The sequence below is a fragment of the Gopherus flavomarginatus genome, chromosome 6 (assembly GCF_025201925.1).
Source record: "Gopherus flavomarginatus isolate rGopFla2 chromosome 6, rGopFla2.mat.asm, whole genome shotgun sequence".
Taxonomy (NCBI): Eukaryota; Metazoa; Chordata; order Testudines; family Testudinidae; genus Gopherus; species Gopherus flavomarginatus.
The window spans coordinates 63,232,879-63,251,612 of NC_066622.1; positions in this window are offsets into that span (position 1 = coordinate 63,232,879).

Below are 18,734 nucleotides of genomic sequence, written 5' to 3' on the forward strand. Positions count from 1 at the left end.
ATGGGGCTCTCCAGACCTCGTACTCCCCAGCACGTACTTCAGGAGGTGAAGGCCGCTTTACTGCCTGCTGCTCGGGCTTACCTCGACCGGGTACTGCGAGAGGGCACGCCCCGCCCACCCTCCACCCCAGGCCCCGTGGACATTTTTATCAGGCCCCTGCTCTGTGGATCCAATCGGCCCCCTCACCCTTTCACTGCCAGCCGGCTGCATGATCTGCAGCCGGTTTTGTTCCAGACCGCGCCACGGAAACATCTGTACTCGCTCGTGCTCCATACCCTTCACTACCTCACCCTTGCGTCCCGCCCCGATACCAAATGGCGGGACCTCCTGCCACCTCTCGAGGGTGAGGAGCCCCGGTGGGCCAGCTTGTACTCTGCCCTGGTCCAGAGGCCCGCCGGGGATATCAGTTGGCGGCTCCTTCACGGAGCCGTGAGCACGGGCGTGTACTTGGCGCGGTTCACGTCTGTCCCTAGCACCTGCCCTTTCTGTGCTGAGAAGGAGACCTTGGCGCAGGTTTATTAGGAGTGCGCCAGGTTGCAGCCCCTGTTCCGGCTCCTCCTGAATATTTTCCTGCGTTTTTGGTTGCACTTTTCCCCTCACCTTTTTATCTATATGCTCCCCATCTGTGGCCCCACGAAGTTGTGGTATCTCCTTCTCAACCTCCTCTTGGCCCTGGCTCAACTGGCCATCTACAACACCAGGGAGAGGAGGTTGGCCGACGGGATTTCCTGCGACTGTAGGGCCTATTTCCGTTCCTCCGTCTGCTCACGCATCCGGGCAGAGTTCCTCTGGGCGGCGTCCACTGGCTCCCTTGACGCCTTCGAGGAGCAGTGGGCGTTGTCCGGGGTTCTCTGCTCGGTGTCACCATCGGTTCCCTTCGTTTAGCCCTATGACCTCACTCCCGATCCTGTTTTTTCATTAGTTGTCCCCCGTACTTACTTGGTGTCCCAGACCTGTGGGTCCTCCTCTTAGGCCGGGGGGAGGCCCTTTAGAAGTGGGCGGGCTTCGCCCGCCCACCCCCGCTGGATGCCAATAGGACTGCTCTGCTGTAGAGGAAGGAGGGAGAGGGCTGCTGCTACTGCTGCTGTTTCCTGCTGGGCACTGGGTCCTTGCTGCTGCTGCTGCTGTTGTTCCTGCTCCTGCTGCTCCCCTGGCTGGGCTAGACACCACCACCCACCTCTCTCTCTGCTGTCTGTTTGCTGGGTGGCTGGTGGTTCCCCCCACCTCAGTTACTGCTGTTATTCCACCTACAGCCCCTTGGGGGGGTGCTGGCCTGCTTCCCAGAGAGGAGGGGAATGAGGGACCCCAGCTCTTGTTGCTGAGGACACCACCCTCTGAGTGGGGTCCCTCCTGCCTGGACACCAGACCACCAACACCTGGAGCTGCTGGGGCTGCTGTGGCTGTTGCTGGGGAGCTGTTGGTGCCCGGAGGAGGAGAGGAAGGAGAAGAGGACCGCCTGCTGCTGGAGACCATGTGAAGACCACTGTGGAGGGGGCTTTTCTGGACTGAGTCTTTTTTGAACTGTGCTCTTGTGGTGAGGGTTTGGACTGTGTCTGCTGGGGCACCGAGGGTGTGGTGTGGAGCCTGCCCCCAGTCCATCCGTGTCCCCCTTCGCCCCCACCGCCATCGTTGCCCCCTCCACCACCCCACTGGCTGTTTTCCTTCTGCTTTGGACTCCTGCCTCTGGGTCTGAGCTGCTCGCCTGGCTCACCACGCCCACATCCACCATTTGGGCCTGCAGCAGCAGCAGCAGCTAACCATCGACTTTTTGGCACAAGTGCCTGTGAGCGCACCTCCCCCCCGGCCCCTGGGCTGAACCCCTCCCCTTTGCCACATTTGTCCACCCAACCTATTTCCCTCTGCCGCCTGATAGTTCTGCCCCAGCCCTGCAGCTGTCCCCGTGGTCCCTCTACCCCAATCCCAGCTCGCCCTTTTCCCCCCACCCTGTGCTCCCCCAGCCCTGATCAGTCCCCGCCCATGCGCTCACGCCCCCTCCCAGGCGCTTGTGCCCTTCCCCCATTTGGTTTCCCCTTGTTCACTGCACTCCCCCCTGTGCCGTTGTCCCCCCGCTCCCCTAGTGCAACTGGAGGAGCCGGAACCCGCCTCTGCGTTGGTGCCCTGAAACAATCCCACGCTTAGGTCCTTGGTTGCTCCCTATGCCCCTTTAGCCTTCCCCTTCTGGCGCCCTCCTCCCCTGCCTGCAGCCTAGCGGGGAGGGGTGGCCGCCTCCTCTCCTTCCCCTCCCCTTGCTGTTTGTCCCCCTCCCCGCTCTCGTTATGGTGGGGTATGCGGCGGGGGAGACCCCTCGCGATGCTCCCACTGCCCATCCTCCACCTGCCCCCGTGTCCTCTGCCCAAGCCACTACCTCGTCCGCCGCTGCTGCTCCACCTACCACCGCCCCTGCTGGGGCACCGGCGGTGGCGAGTAGCAGGGAGACCTCCGCTGCTGCCACGTCTCTTGCCCCTTCTGATTTGGGGGGAGCCCCCCCAGCTGGTGGGAAGGGTCGGGGTGGGAAGAAGGGTAAGGGCCCCGCTAAAAAGGCCAGGCCCTCCATGGCGGAGACTGCTCCCGCTGTCGCAGCCCCGCAACCAGCTGCGGCATCCCTCCCCGCTGTTCCCTCCACCAGCTCTGCAGGTGTCCCTCCCCTGGCCCCCAGGGCGTACGCCCGGGTGGCGGCAGCCCCCTCGCCTGCCGCTGCTCCTCCAACCGCCACTTCCGTCAACATCTACAGCGGCCGGGGCCCCTTTCCCACTTTGACCAGGAAGCACGGCGTCCGTTGCCTCCTGGTGCCCGCCTCGCCCCACGTGGAGACCTACGTGCGGGCGTTGGCGAGGGTGGTGGGGCCCACGGCCATCGTGGCGGCCTCCAAAATGTACGGGAAGTTGGTCTTCTTCCTGGCATCGGAGGCCGCTGCCCAGGAGGCGGTAGAGACAGGCCTGGCTGTAGGGGGCGTGTTCGTCCCCCTGGAGCCGTTGGAAGACCTGGGGGTCCGCTTAATCTTGACCTCCGTCCCTCCCTTCCTGCCCAATGCCGCCCTGCTGCCCGCCCTTTCTGTCCTGGGATGCCCCATCTCCGTCATCAGCCCTCTCCCCTTGGGCTGCAAGGACCCCGCCCTCCGTCATGTTCTCTCGTTCCGCCAGCAAGTGCAGCTTCAACTGCCGCCGGCGGCACGTGGCGCAGAGGCGCTCGAGGGGTCCTTTCTGGTCCCTTACCAGGGAGCCCACTACCGGGTGCATTACTCAATGGGGCAGGCCCGGTGCTACCTCTGCAGGGCGATGGGGCACGTCCGGAGGGACTGTCCCTTGGCCCAGCACGGAGGAGCGTCCGGGACCCCCGAGCCCCAGCAAGGCGCCGGCCCTGTCATCGCCGGTCCCCCTGGCTGCCCGGCACCCGAAGCTGCCCCTCCTCCTCCTTCTCGGTCCACCTCTGTGGAGGAGGGTGTGGCGGAGATACCGCCGGACGTGGGAGAGGGTTCGTCCCAGGGTGATTCCTCCCTTTTCTGCTGTCCCACCACTGCCTCCCCGAGTCCCTGAGCCATTGTCCTTGCCCCCTGCGCCGACCCCTGTTAGCCAGCCCCTGGATGATGCCATGGAGGGCTGGTCCTTAGTGCAGGGGAAGCGGGGAAGCGGAAGGCTCGAGTTTCCTTACATCCTTTGGATTCGGAGGCCCCCCCGGAAGAGCAGGAAGGGGGGCGCCGATGTCGACTCTTCCGCCTTCTCCCTGATGACTCTCAGTTTGTGGTGCCGACTGGGGATGCCATGGCAGCACCGGACGGTGACACCGCCCCTCCTCCAGGGTCCCTTCCCTTTGGAGCCCCCGAGGGAGCCTCTCTCGCCCCCTTCCCACTTGCCGCCTCTGAGAGCGCCGCGGTGGGTATCGCCCCGGGTGCTGGCGGGGAGGGCCCTGGGGTGGTTGCCGGTGATCTCCTTCCCGTCTACGCGGAGATCGAGGTCCTGGGTTTGACCCCAGTGAAGCAGGGGGAGGATGACCCTCTGCCGGCGGGCCTCGATCTGGGCGACCTCACCACGGCCCCCCTGTCCCCGGGTTCCCTTCCCCTAACCGCTGTTTCTGCTCCCACCTCTGTGGGTCCCCTGGAATCTTCTATCAACCTCGCTGCGGGTGGCACTCTGTTGACAGCCGCCGAGCCCCTAGGGGCGACAGCCAGTGCCCCGCTGCCGAGACCCGCTTCCCAGGGGGTGTCCCTCTTGGGTGTGGAGGACCTGCCCTCCTTCCTCAGCGGGGACCCCATTGACCAACATCTACCTCTGGTTGCTGCGGCTGCCGCAAGTGCCACAGTGGCTGAGCCCGGCATCGTTAGGGGTCCCCTGCCCACTTCCCAGTTCCTTGAGCCTGGCCAGGAGGAGCCACCGTCCGGCGGCTCAAATATAGGGGCTCCGTATCCTGCCTCTACCTCCTTCCCGACTTCTCTCCCTGATCCCCGCCCTACTCCCGTTAGCCCTGTCCTTGTCCCCCCCCACCTCTGGTGATGCCAGTGCCGCCCCTGGGAATACCCCCCAGGGAGCGGCTTCATTAGTTTCTTCCTCTCCTGACCCCCCAGGGGCTGCTGTTCTCCTTCCACCGCCCCTTCTTGAATCTGGGAGCGGGGCGGGTCGTGTGGCGTCGGCCCATCTGCTGCCACGTTGGGGGTCTGCCCCCTGCCTACCCCCCTCGGTGAGCCACGGGGCTGTGACGGGGGCCCCACTGGGGGACAGTCATTGATCAGTGACCCCACCCCCCCATGCGCTGAGGGAGGAGCTGCAGGAGTTCCTTAAGGACGTCCGTGGCTCCTGGAACAAAGTCCATCTTGCGCTCCAGCGGTGGGGGGATTTCCATCAGGTCCTCTGGGCCGCGAGGGCCCTCATGGGGGAGGGTAAGAGGACCGGGAAGCAGGCCGCTGTGGCCTACCGGCGGGTCCGTCTCTTCCGTGACTCTTTACTCACCTTCGGGGTTGGTCACGGCGACCTCAGCACCTCGGGCCGTAGATCGGGGGTGAACAGGGTTGCCACTCCATCCGCGCAAACCGAGAAGTGGCTAAAGTAGGCCCTGTCCCCCCCACTCCAGCCGCCAGCTAGCTACAGCAGCTGGATGCGTATGGGTCTCCTGCAGGAAAACCACAGAGTACCCCCCCTCCCAAAGAAAGGAGAGCACCTGGCTCCTGTGGAGACCCATCCTACAGCCCCGGATGTTTAAAGTGGCAAAGATGAGCGGCGCCATGAGGAGGGCTGGGGGGGATCCTTGCCGGCAGATGCCCACGGCCTCCAGCAGGCTGTGCAGCAATCCGTGATCTACCCTGTAGGTGAGTAAAGAGTCATGGAAGAGGTGAAGCCGCCGGTAGGCCGCAGCGGCCTGCTTCCCGGTCCTCTTACCCTCCCCCATGAGGGCCCTCGTGGCCCGGAGGACCTGATGGAAATCCCCCCACCACTGGAGCACAAGCTGGACTTTGTTCCGGGAGCCACGGACGTCCTCAAAGAACTCCCGCAGCTCCTCCCTCAGCGCATGGGGGGGCGGGGTCACTGATCGATGACTGTCCCCCAGTGGGGCCCCCGTCACAGCCCCGTGGCCCACTGAGGCGGGCAGGCAGGGGGCAGACCCTGGCAGCAGATGAGCCAACTCCATGCAACCTGCCCCACTCTCAGATTCAAGAAGGGGCGGTGGAAGGAGAACAGCAGCCCCTGGGGGGTCAGGACAGGAAAAAACTAGTGAAGCCGCTGCCTGAGGGGTATTCCTAGGGGCGGCACTGGCAGCACAGGAGGTGGGGGGGACAAGGACAGGGCTAACGGAAGTAGGGCGGGGATCAGGGAGAGAAGCCGGGAAGGAGATATAGGCAGGATCTGGAGCCTCTATATTTGAGCCACCGGACGGTGGCTCCTCCTGGCCAGGCTGAGGGATCTGGAAAGTGGGAAGGGGACCCCTAACGATGCCGGGCTCAGCCACTGTGGCACGTGCGGCAGCTTCGGCATCCAGAGATAGATGTTGGTCAATGGGGTCCCCGCTGAGGAAGGAGGGTGGGTCCTCCACACCCAAGAGGGACACCCCCTGGGAACCGGGTCTCAGCAGCGGGGCACTGGCCATCGCCCCAAAGGGCTCAGCGGCCGTCAACAGGGTGCCACCCGCAGCCTGGTTGATGGAAGATTCCAGGGGACCCTCAGAGGTGGGAGCAGAAGCAGTGGTTAGGGGAAGGGAACTTGGGGACGGGGGGCCGTGGTGAGGTTGCCCAGATGGAGGCCTGCCGGCAGAGGGTCATCCTCCCCCTGCTTCACTGGGGTCAGACCCAGGGCCTCGATCTCCTCATAGATGGAAGGGAGATCACCATCCACCACCCCAGGGCCCCCACTGCCAGCACTCAAGGCAATACCCACCGCGGTGCTTGCAGAGGCATTGAATGGGAAGGGGGCGAGAGAGGCTCCCTCGGGGGCTTCCACGGGAAGGAACCCTGGAGGAGGGGTGGCATTACCTTCCGGTGCTGCCACGATGTCCCCAGCCAGCACCACAGAACGGGAGTCATCAGGGGGCAAGGCGGAAGGTTCATCATCGGTGCCCCCCTTCCTGCTCTTCCGGGGGGCCTCTGAATCTGAAGGATGTAATGAGGCTTGAGCCTTCCGCTTGCCCCGCTTCTCCTGCACTAAAGACCAGCCCTCCATGGCATCATCCGTGGGCTGGCTAACAGGAGTCGTGTCAGGGGGCAAGGGCAATGGCTCAGGGACTCGGGGAGGCAGCGGTGGGACAGCAGAAGCGAGGGAGGATTCCCCCTGGGACGAGCCCTCTCCCATGTCCGGCGGTATCTCCGCCGCACCCTCCTCCACAGTGGTGGACTGAGAAGGAGGAGGAGGGGCAGCTTCGGGTGCCGGGCAGCCAGGGGGACCGGTGAAGACAGGGCCGGCGCATTGCCGGGGCTCAGGGGTCCCAGACACTCCTCCGTGCTGGGCCAAGCGGCAGTCCCTCTGGAAGTGCCCCATAGCCTGGCAGAGGTAGCACCGGGCCTCCCTCATTGAATAATGCACCCGGTAGTGGGCTCCGTGGTAGGGGACCAGAAAGGACCCCTCGAGTGCCTCTTCGCCACACGCCGGCGGTGGCATTTGAAGCTGCACTTGCCGGCGGAACGAGAGAACATGACGGAGGGCAGGGTCCTTGCAGCCCAAGGGGAGAGGGCTGATGACGGAGATGGGGCATCCCAGGGCAGAAAGGGCGGGCAGCAGGGTGGCAATGGGCAGGAAGGGAGGGACGAAGGTCAGGATTAAGCGGACCCCCAGGTCTTCCAATGGCTCCAGGGGGATGAACACGCCCCCCCCCCACCGCCAGGCCCGTCTCTACCTCCTCCTGGGAGGCGGCCTCCGATGCAAGGAAGAAGACCACCTTCCCGTACATTTTGGAGGCCACCACGATGGCCGTGGGCCCCACCACCCTCGCCAGTGCCCACACGTAGGTCTCCACGTGGGGCAAGGCGGGCACCAGGAGGCAACGGACGCCATGCTTCCTGGTCAAGGTGGGAAAGGGGCCCCGGCCGCTGTAGATAGTAGCAGAAGCGGAGGTCGGAGGAGTGGCGGCAGGCGGGGGGGCCGCCGCCACCTGGGCATACACTCTGGGGGCCGGGACACCTGCAGAGCTGGTGGAGGGAATAGTGGGGAGGGATGCCGCAGCCGGTAGTGGGGCCGCGGCAGCAGGGGGCAGTCTCCGCCATGGAGGGCCTGGCCTATCTAGCAGGGCCCTTACCCTTCTTCCCACCCTGACCCTTCCCACCGGCTGGGGGGGCTCCCCCCGAATCGGAAGGGGCAAGGGATGCGGCAGCAGCGGAGGTCTCCCTGGTACTCGTCGCCGCCGGTGCCCCAGCAGGGGCGGTGGTAGGTGGATCGGCAACGGCGGTTGAGGTAGAGGGTTGGGCAGTGGACACGGAGGCAGGTGGAGGAGGGGCGGTGGGAGCATCATGAGGGGTCTCCCCCCCCACCTTCCCCACCATAATGAGAGCGGAGAGGGGGACAAACAGCGCGGGGAGGGGAAGGAGAGGAGGCGACCACCCCTCCCCACTAGGCTGCAGGAAGGGGAGGAGGTTGCCAAAAGGGAAGGCTAAAGGGGAGTGGGGAGCAACCAAGGACCTGGGGCGGGAGGGTGTCAGGTCACCAATGCAGCGGGGAGTTCCGGCTCCTCCAGCTGCACTAGGGGATCGGGGGGACAATGGCATAGGGGGGTGCAGTGAACAAGAGGAAACTCAAATGGGGGAAGGGCACAAGCGCATAGAAAGGGGCGTGGGCGCACGAGGGGAGGAACCAATCATTGCTGGAGGATCACAGGGTGAGGGGGGAAAGGGCGAGCTGGGAATGGGGTGGAGGGACCACAGGGTTAGCTGCAGGGCTGGGGCAGGACTATCAGGGCCGCAGAGGGAAATAGGTTGGGTGGACAAATGCGGCAAAGGAAAGGGGTCAGTCTAGGGGGAGGGGGGGAGGGGAGGTGCGCACACGGGCACTTGTGCCAAAAAGTCAATGGTTGGCTGCTGCTGCTGCAGGCCCAAATGATGGAAACGGGCGTGGTGAGCCAGGCGAGCAGCTCAGTCCCAAAGGCAGGAGTCTGAAGCAGAAGGAAAAAGCCAGCAGGCGTGGTGGAGGGGGCAACAATGGTGGTGGGGGCGAAGGGGAACACAGATGGACCGGGGGCAGGCTCCACGCCACATCCCCGGTGCCCCAGCAGACACAGTCCAAACCCCCACAAGAGCACAGTTCAAAAAAGACTCAGTCCAGAAAGGCCCCCTCCACAGTGGTCTTCACATGGTCTCCCAGCAGCAGGTGGTCCTCTTCTACTCCTCCTCCTCCTTCTCCTCAGGGCTCCAACAGCTCCCCAGCAACAGCCACAGTAGCCCCAGCAGCTCCAGGTGGTGGTGGTCTGGTGTCCAGGCAGGAGGGACCCCGCTCAGATGGTGTCCTCAGCAACAAGAGCTGAGGTCCCTCACTCCCTTCCTCTCTGGAAAGCAGGCCAGCAGCCCCCCCGCACAAGGGGCTGTAGGTGGAGCAACAGCAGTAACTGAGGTGGGGGGGAACCACTAGCCAGCCAGCGAACAGACAGCAGAGAAAGGGGTGGGTGGTAGTGTCTAGCCCAGCCAGGGGAGCAGCAGGAGCAGAACAGCAGCAAAAACAGTGAGGGCCCAGTGCCCAGCAGGAACAGCAGCAGCAGCAGCAGCAGCCCTCTCCCTCCTTCCTCTACAGCAGAGCAGTCCTACTGGCATCCAGCGGGGGTGGGCAGGCGAGCCCGCCCACTTCTAAAGGGCCTCTCCCCAGCCTAAGGGGAGGACCCACAGGTCTGGGACACCAAGTAATTACGGGGGGCAACTAATGAAAAAACAGGATCAGGAGTGAGGTCATAGGGCTAAACGAAGGGAACCTGATGAGGACACCGAGCAGAGAACCCCGGACAACGCCCACTGCTCCTCAAAGGAGTCAAGGGAGCCAGTGGACGCCGCCCATAGGAACTCTGCCCGGATGCGTGAACAGACGGAGGAACGGAAATAGGCCCTACAGTCGCAGGAAATCCCGTCGGCCAACCTCCTCTCCCTGGTGTTGTAGATGGCCAGTTTGGCCAGGACCAAGAGGAGGTTGAGAAGGAGATCCCGCGACTTTGTGGGGCCACGGATGGGGAGCGTGTAGAGAAAAAGGTGAGGGGAAAAGTGCAACCAAAAACGCAAGAAAATATGCAAGAGGAGCCGGAACAGGGGCTACAACCTGGCGCACTCCAAATAAACATGCGCCAAGGTCTCCTTCTCACCACAGAAAGGGCAGGTGCTAGGGACAGAGGTGAACCGCGCCAAGTACACGCCCGTGCTCATGGCCCCATGAAGGAGCCGCCAACTGATATCTCCGGCGGGCCTCGGGACCAGGGCAGAGTACAAGCTGGCCCACTGGGGCTCCTCACCCTCGAGAGGTGGCAGGAGGTCCCGCCATTTGGTATTGGGGCGGGACGCGAGGGTGAGGTAGTGAAGGGTATGGAGCACGAGTGTGTACAGATGTTTTCGTGGCACGGTCTGGAACAGAACTGGCTGCAGATTATGCATCCAGCTGGCAGTGAAAGGGTGAGGGGGCCGATTGGATCCACGGGGTAGGGGCCCTATAAAAATGTCCATGGGGCCTGGGGTGGAGGGTGGGCGGGGCATGCCCTCTCGCAGGACCCCGTCGAGGCAAGCCCGAGCAGCAGGCAGTAAAGCGGCCTTCACCTCCTGAAGTACGTGCTGGGGAGTACAAGGTCTGGAGAGCCCCATGCGCTGAGCGAGTGTCAGGGGATCCAGCCAGTCTCCCCAGTCACAGTCCAGGAGGTCTCCGACCCTGGTGACTCCCGCCAAGACCAGCCTCTGGCACACCGTGGGGGACTCCGCCACCTGCACACAAAGCTGGGGATTGTGTAGCAGGGGCTGTGCGAGGAGGTCAACCCCCACGGTGGCAGCCACGGACCTGGTCGTTGAAAAGAGCTTCCAGGTCCAGAGGAGGTCTTGGTAGAAGACGGGCAGCCCGGAGAGGTCTCGCGGAAGACCTCTCAGATGGAGGTAAAAGAGCTGCCGGTTGTATCGGAGCCCTCGGAAGCGGCGGAGGAAGGCATGCGCCAATACGCTCCACGCCGGACTACCCGTACCATATAGGAGCCTCTGCAGGGCCTGGAGGCGGAAGACATGGACCTGAGTGTGTAAGCACTTCAGGCCCTGACCCCCCTCCTCCAGGGGCAGGTGGAGGACCCCTGCAGAGACCCAGTGCGTCCCCGGCCAAAAGAACTCCAGAATCGCCGTCCGGAGGTTGGCCAGGAAATACGGGGCCGGAACCAGGGTGTTGAGCCGGTACCAGAGCAGGGACAGGACCAGTTGATTAAGCACCAGTGCCCTTCCTCAAAGGGAGAGGCACCGGAGTAGTCCTGTCCATTTCCGGAGCCGCTCCGTCACCCTGCCCTGCAAATCTTGCCAGTTCTCCGGCAGAGACGGATGCGTGGCAGAAACGTAAACGCCGAGATAGAGCAGCGGACCCGCGCTCCACCAGATGGCCTGAAGCATGGGTGGGAGGGAGCTCGCCTGCCACCCATCCCCGACCACCAGGCCAGAGCTCTTGACCCAGTTGACCCGGGCGGAGGAGGCCGCCGAGTACACAGCCTGGCAAGCCTCCACCCGCGCCAAGTCGCCCGGGTCCTGGACCACGAGGAGCACATCGTCAGCGTACGCCGACAGGACCAGCCGCAGCCCCAGCTCCCAGCACCAACCCCGTCAACCTCTTGTGGAGGAGACAGAGGAAGTGCTCGATCGCCAGAACATACAGCTGGCCCGAGAGGGGGCACCCCTGCCGCACTCCCCGCCCGAAGCTGACCGGCTCGGTCAGGGTCCAGTTGAGCCTGACCAGACACTCCGCAGAAGCGTAAAGCACCTGGAGAAAACCCACAAACATGGGTCCGAAGCCGAACGCTCGCAGAGTGCCCAGGAGATACCCGTGATCCATCCTGCCGAACGCCTTCTCCTGATCCAGGGACAAGGGGGCGAACGACAGACCATCCCTACACCCCAATTCCAGAAGGTCCCGGACCAGATACAAGTTATCAAAGATGGTGCGGCCCGGGACTGTGTAGGTCTGGTCTGGATGGACCACGTCCACCAGCACGGACCCTAGCCGCATCGAGATGGTCTTCGCAACAATTTTGTAGTCCGTGCTGAGGAGCGAGACAGGACGCCAATTCCGTAAGTCGCGGAGGTCCCCCCTCTTTGGCAATAAGGCCAGCACGGCTCGCCTGCACAAGAGAGGGAGGACCCCGCCCTGCAAAGACTCAGCCCAGACGGTGACCAGGTCTGGGCCGAGGACGTCCCAGAACACGCGGTAGAACTCCACGGTCAGCCCGTCCAAGCCCGGAGATTTATTGGTGGGCATGCGACGGAGGGCTTCCGAGAACTCAGCCAGAGTGAGAGGCAGCTCTAGCCAGTCCCGGTCGCCCGTGCTGACCGTCGGGAGCCCATCCCAGAGCACTCTGCAAGCGTTAGGATCGGTCAGATCCGGGGAGAAAAGAGTGGCGTAGAAGGCCCTGGCCCTCTGGCACATCTCCACCGGATCCATGAGTGGGGTGCCCCCCTCCTTTTCTCCAGGGCGTAGAAGAAGCGGGAGCCGCGATCCATCTCCCGAAGGAGGTGGATGCGGGATCGAACAAAAGCACCCCTGGCCCGATGGTCTTCGAGGGCCCGGAGCTCCTCCCGCTTCTCCCGGCACGCTCCGCAGAATGATGTATCCTCGGGGCGGGCGGCCAGACGCCTCTCCAGCTCCAAGACCTCCCGCTCCAACTGCCCTATCGCCGCATCCCTCCGTCGGCTGGCACCCCGAGTGTAGTCACGGCAGAAGAGCCGGGCGTGCACCTTCCCCAGATCCCACCACCGCCGTGCCGAGGAAAAGGCGTGCCTCTGCCCTCGCCAGGCCAGCTAGAACTCCCAGAAGGACGCCACGAAGCCCGCATCCTCCAGCAAACTATTATTAAAGTGCCAATAGGCCGGCCCCGGCCTCTCCGCGCAGAGAGAGGCCGTCACGGTGGCAAGGTGGTGATCCGAAAAGGGGGCCGGTCGAACGCTGGAGGAGTGGGCTCGTGAAAGGTGGAAACATGACAGGTAAATACGGTCCAGCCGGGAGTGGCGCGACCGATGGGCCTCACCTGGACGAAGGTGAACATCGAGACGTCGTCCGGGTGGTGGTCGCGCCAGACGTCCACCAGGGAGTGGCGTTCGACGATCTCCCAGAGGACATCCGCGGCGGCCGGGCACTGCTCGGTCCCCGAGCGGTCCCGTTCCTCGAGGGTGGTGTTAAAGTCCCCTCCCAGGACCAGGCAGTCACGAGGATCCAGGGAGCTGAGGAAGGCGGACGCCTGCTGATAGAAAAGCAACCTCTCCGGGCCCGACGTCGGGGCGTAAACGTTGACGAGATTAACCACAAGCCCCTCCATGCAGACCCGGAGGTGCAGCAGGCGACCCGGCACAGCCTCTGTGACCCCCAGCACCTCGGGCTGTAGGTCGGGGGAGAACAGGGTCGCCACTCCAGCCGCGCAGACCAAGAAGTGGCTAAAGTAGGCCCCGTCCCCCGACTCCAGCCGCCAGCTAGCTTCAGCTGCCTGATCCGTATGGGTCTCCTGCAGGAAAACCACAGAGTACCCCCCCTCCTGGAGGAAGGAGAGCACCTGGCTCCTGCGGAGACCCATCCTACAGGCCCGGGTGCCAGAGGCTGGTCTTGGCGGGAGTCACCAGGGTCGGAGACCTCCTGGACTACGACTGGAGAGACTGGCTGGATCCCCTGACACTCGCTCAGCGCATGGGGCTCTCCAGACCTCGTACTCCCCAGCGCGTACTTCAGGAGGTGAAGGCCGCTTTACTGCCTGCTGCTAGGGCTTACCTCGACTGGGTCCTGTGAGAGGGCACGCCCCACCCACCCTCCACCCCAGGCCCCATGGACATTTTTATTGGGCCCCTGCCCCGTTGACCCAATCGGCTCCCTCCCCCTTTCACTGTGAGCTGGCTGCACGATCTTCAGCCGGTTCTGTTCCAGATCGCGCCATGGAAACATCTGTACACGCTCGTGCTCCACACTCTTCACTACCTCACCCTTGCGTCCCACCCCGATACCAAATGGCGGCACCTCCTGCCACCTCTCGAGGGTGAGAAACCCTGGTGGGCCAGCTTATACTCTGCCCTGGTCCCGAGGCCTCCCGGGGATGTCAGTTGGCGGCTCCTTCACGGGGCTGTGAGCACGGGTGTGTACTTGGGGCGGTTCACCCTGTCCCCAACACCTGCCTTTTTCGTAGCATGAAAGAGACCCTGGCTCACATTTATTTGGAGTGCGCCAGGTTGCAGCCCCTGTTCCAGCTCCTCTTGAATATCTTATTGCGTTTTTGGTTGCACTTTTCCCCTCACCTTTTTTATCTATGCACTCCCCATCCGTGGCCCCACGAAGTCGCTGGATCTCCTTATCAACCTCCTCTTGACCCTAGCCAAACTGGCCATCTACAAAACCAGGGAAAGGAGGTTGGCTGACAGGATTTCTTGCAACTGTGGGGCCTATTTCTGCTCCTCCGTCCGTTCACGCATCCGGGCAGAGTTCGTCTGGGCGGCGTCCACTGGCTCCCTTGATGCCTTCGAGGAGCTGTGGGCGTTGTCCGGGGTTCTCAGCTCGGTGTCTCCATCAGGTTCCCTTTGTTTAGCCCTATGACCTCACTCCCGATCCTGTTTTTTCATTAGTTGTCCCACAGAATCATTTGGTGTCACAGACTAGTGGATCCTCCCCTTAGGCTGGGGAGAGGTCCTTTAGAAGTGGGCAGGATACCAATAGAACCAGACTCCTGTACCCCACTGGTTTGGGTCTGTCACACTGCATAGTTCTGCTCCGGAGGCAGCAGCTTCCTGCTCAGGTACATGATGGGTGTGTCTTCCCCTTTCCGTCAACCTGCATTAGCACCGCACCCAGCCCTGTGTCTGAGGCATTGGTGAACACCATAAAGGCTTTTCACCAGGTGCTGGAAGGTGGTAGGTGCCCCCTTTAGGCCGAAAGGTAGGCCCAAGAACTCGTATAACCCCAGAAGGGTGATAAAAGCAGATTTCATCTGGGCATCCAGATCCAAAGGTACTTGCCAGTAGCCCTTGGTGAGATCCATAGTAGTGAGACAACAAGCCCCCCCCCGTCCCCCCGCCCACCACACACACACACACATACACACCTTAGCTTGTCTAGAAGCTCATCAGGTCTGCTGCCCTTGGGCCCTGGCTAGATTCTCCTCAGCCAAGTCCATGAGCTCAGCCAACTTGTCCCAGAAAGTCAGTACAATCTCCACCACTGATTCTCCACTGGGGAAGACCATGCCCTCCCATTCATCCCTCATCAAGTCCAGGGGTCCCCTCACTCTCCTTCCATACAGCAACTCGAAAGGAGAGAACCTTGTTGATTCTTGGGGCACTTCCCAGTACACTGACAGCAGGTAGAATAAATACTTGTCCCATTCCTGCAGGTACTTGTTCATAAAGGTAATCAGCATCATCTTTAGGGTCCCATTGAACCTGTTCACCAGCCTGTTAGATTGAGGGTGATACACTGAGGCCCAGGTGTGTTGGACCGCACACTTCTCCCACAAGCACTAGAGCAGAGTTGACATGAAATTGGAGCCCTGCTCTGGAAGGACCTCCTTGGGCAACCCCACTCTCCTGAAAATGGTCAGCAGTACATCTGCCACAGTGTCTACCTGAATAGAGGTCAAGGCCACTGCCTCGGGACAGTGAGTAGCAAAATCTATCACCACCAGAATGTATTTTTTCCCTGTCTGAGTTGCCTTGCTGAGAGGTCCCACTATACTCATGGCCACCTTCTGGAAAAGCTACTCTATGATGGGCAGGGGCCTCAAATCTGCTTTACCCTTGTCCCACGCCTTCCCCACCCTCTGGCAGGGGTCGCAGGACCTGCGTTACTGCTGGATGGCATCAAAGACCCAAGGCCAGTAAAAGTTACGTAGCAGCCTCTGCCTGGTGTGCTGGATTTCCTGGTGTCCCGAGGGAGGGACATCATGGGGTCAGGTACAGTAGCCTGCAGCAGTACTTCTGGGGGACCACTAGCTCTTTCCTGATCCCCCACAGTTCCACCTCCTGATGGGGAGCCCATTCCCACAGGAATCCCTTCTCCCACAGCAATCTTTCTCGGCAGCCTTCCCTCAGGGGTTTCACTGTGTTGTGGCCAGCAAGTTCCCTCAGCTTTTCTAAGGAAAGATCCATCCACAGCTCATCCTGGCATTCAGCAACTGGGGAAGGGTTGGGGACTTGTGTCCTGGGTGACTGGGTTAGAGGCTGCTGCCCCGCCAAGTCCTGTCCCCAGTGGCTTCTTTCCCGCTGGGGTAGGACACTGCTCCCAGTGTCGGGGCAGAGTGCCCTTCACTGGCTCTGGCTAGCGGTAATGACTAGGGTGCTCTGGGGGCCACCCGGCCAATCCGCCAGGTCACCCCCCATCAGCACCTCGGTCAGCAACTGAAGGTGCACTCGCACATCTTTGGGCCCCTCCTTGGCCCCACCATTTCAGATATACCCTTACCATGATACCTTAAGCGGGGGCCCACATATGCCCGTCAGGGTCAGATAGGTGTTGGGCACCACCCGATCTGGGGTCCCCACCATGGTCTGGGCCAGTGTCACCTCAGCGCCCATGTCCCAGTACCTGTGACCTGCTTCCCATCCACCTCCAGGGGAATGAGGCAGTCACTCCTCAGGGGTCGCCCCACACCCACCCTGTAGTCAGAACTTTGAATCCAAAGCAACAAGGCTCCCCAAGAAGCTGGTCTGGGAGACCTCTCTCTCTTGGGCCATTGTTAAACTGCCAGCCCCTCCTGCCTGGGGAACCAGTTCCTCCTCTGGCTGGGCTCCCACCCGTTTAACCTTTCAGAGCTCGGTTTGCTCATCCTGTCCCTAAACTTTTGGCACCGGGCCTATTTGTAGCCCCCTACACCTCAGGTCCCATTGGTCCCCTGGGACCAGCCGGTCACCTCGGATATTGGCTGTGCCTCTCGGAAGGGATTTATCTGGGACTCCCTACAGGGAAGCCACTGGCTGACACCCACCCCCCACTCCTGCACTGATGTGGGCCTGTCCCGCTGTGATTCCATTCCATATCCCAACCTGCTGTCTACAAACTCATCAGCCAGCAGACCTGCCTGGCGCATGTTCTTTGGCCTCTTCTCCGCCAGCCACATCCTCAGGTCGGGGGGACAGAGTTCATATAGTCACTCCAGCCCCACCAGTTCAATCACATTCTCCTTGGTCTGGGCCCTGGTCCCATTCACCCACTTGGGCATGTATTCCCCTAACAGGGTGGCCCGTTCCAGATAGATCATCCCCTGGGTCTTCTGCATGCTCCGGATCCTTTTCCGGTACACCTTGGGGGTCAGTTCAAACTTGCACAGGAGGGCTTGTTTGAACAGTTCATAGTCCCCTGCTTCCACCCCATCCATCTGACAGAACATCTCTGTGGTTTTGGGACCCAGTATGGGGGTGAGATGCCGAAGCCTGTCTGCAAGGGCAAGCTGGTGCACATTGCAGGCCTTCTCAAAGACAGTGAGGAAGGTATCTATATCATCCACTTCCTTAAACTGAGGCTTAGTCACCCTGGACCCATCCCCAGTACCCATAGCAGGGGTCCCTCTGTTTCTCTGCTCCTTCATCACCAGTTCATGCTGCCTCTGCCTCTCATGGTCTTTCTGTTCCTTCTCCAGTCTTGCTGTTCATTCTCATGGACCTCCAGCTCTTTCAGTTTCTGTTCCATTTCCAACTCCAACCATCTCAGCTCTATCAACGGGGAACTTGGCCATGAAGATCCCCTACTGGTCATGAAGGTGGGTCCTGGGATTGCCTGGCTGCTTTCAGCCACTCCCACATCCCTGGTTGGGTCGGTGGCTGGGATGACCTCTGGGGCTGCCTGGCTGCTCCCAGCCTCTGTCACGGCCCCAGCTGGGTCAGAAACCGGCTCCTTAGAGTGATCATTCTCTTCCAACGGAGCAATCAGCTGTGCCTTGGTGAATCTTCCAATGCTCAGCCCTCTCCCTCTGCACAGCTCTACAATGTCCTTCTTAAGAAGATGGTTATAGGCCATCTCCATGCTGTTTCCATGTGGTCACAGACTCACAGGCCTGTGCTCTCTCAGCATGGTCCCTGGGAGGAACCCCTGCAGAGCAACAGACCTTCTCGGGGGTCTACTCTCTCTCAGGGTTAAGCCATAGGCTCCTCCACCTCCTGGAACCGCAGCTCTCTGAGCCTTCAGCATGCCTACTAATCCCCTGCCTGCTAATCCCACTTCATTCTACTGTTCCCCAGGCACTTACTGCAGGATGCTCTGTCCACGGGATGCAGTTTGATCTCACTTCTGCCACCAGATGTCACAGAGTCAGCAGGTCAGTGCTCTGGAACTACTCCGTACGAAGCCCGTTAGGACTCTGGGGGAGTCTCCTCTCTCTCTGAGCATACTATCTCCAGGTCAAGAAGCTTATACAGCTTCAACCTTCCTGGGTCTGACCATTCAGCATCCCCTTCCACACTGTGCACATCCCGCAGTGAGTCCGCACAGGTGGGTGTCCTGGGGAAGCCAGAGGGCCCTCACTCCAACTGCACAGTCATATGTGACTCCCAATCCTGGTCTACACTACGAGTTTAGGTCAAATTTAGCAACATTACACCAGTTTAACCCTACACCCATCCACATGACAAAGCCATTTTTTTCATCTTAAAGGACTCTTAAAATCGATTTCTGTACTCCTCCCCCCAATGAGGGGATTAGCGCTGAAATTGACCTTGCCAGGTCAAATTTGGGGTAGTGTGGTCGCAATTCATCAGTATTGGCCTCCAGGAGCTATCCCAGAGTGTTCCATTGTGACTGCTCTGGACAGCGCTCTCAGCTCAGATGCACTGGCCAGGTAGACAGGAAAAGGCCTGCAAACTTTTGAATCTCATTTCCTGTTTGGCTCGTGCAGCAATCTCCAAGTGAGTGCAGATCTCATCAGCAAAGATGACCATGATGGAGTCCCAGAATTGCAAAACAGCCCCAGCATGGACCGAACAGGAGGTATGGAGTCTGATTGCTGTATGGGGAGATGAATCTGTGTTATCAGAACTCTGTTCCAAAAGATGAAATGCCCAAACATTTCAAAAAATCTCCAAGGTCATGAAGGACAGAGGCTATAACAGGGACCTGCAGCAGTGCCGCGTGAAACTTAAGGAGGTGAGGCAAGCCTACCAA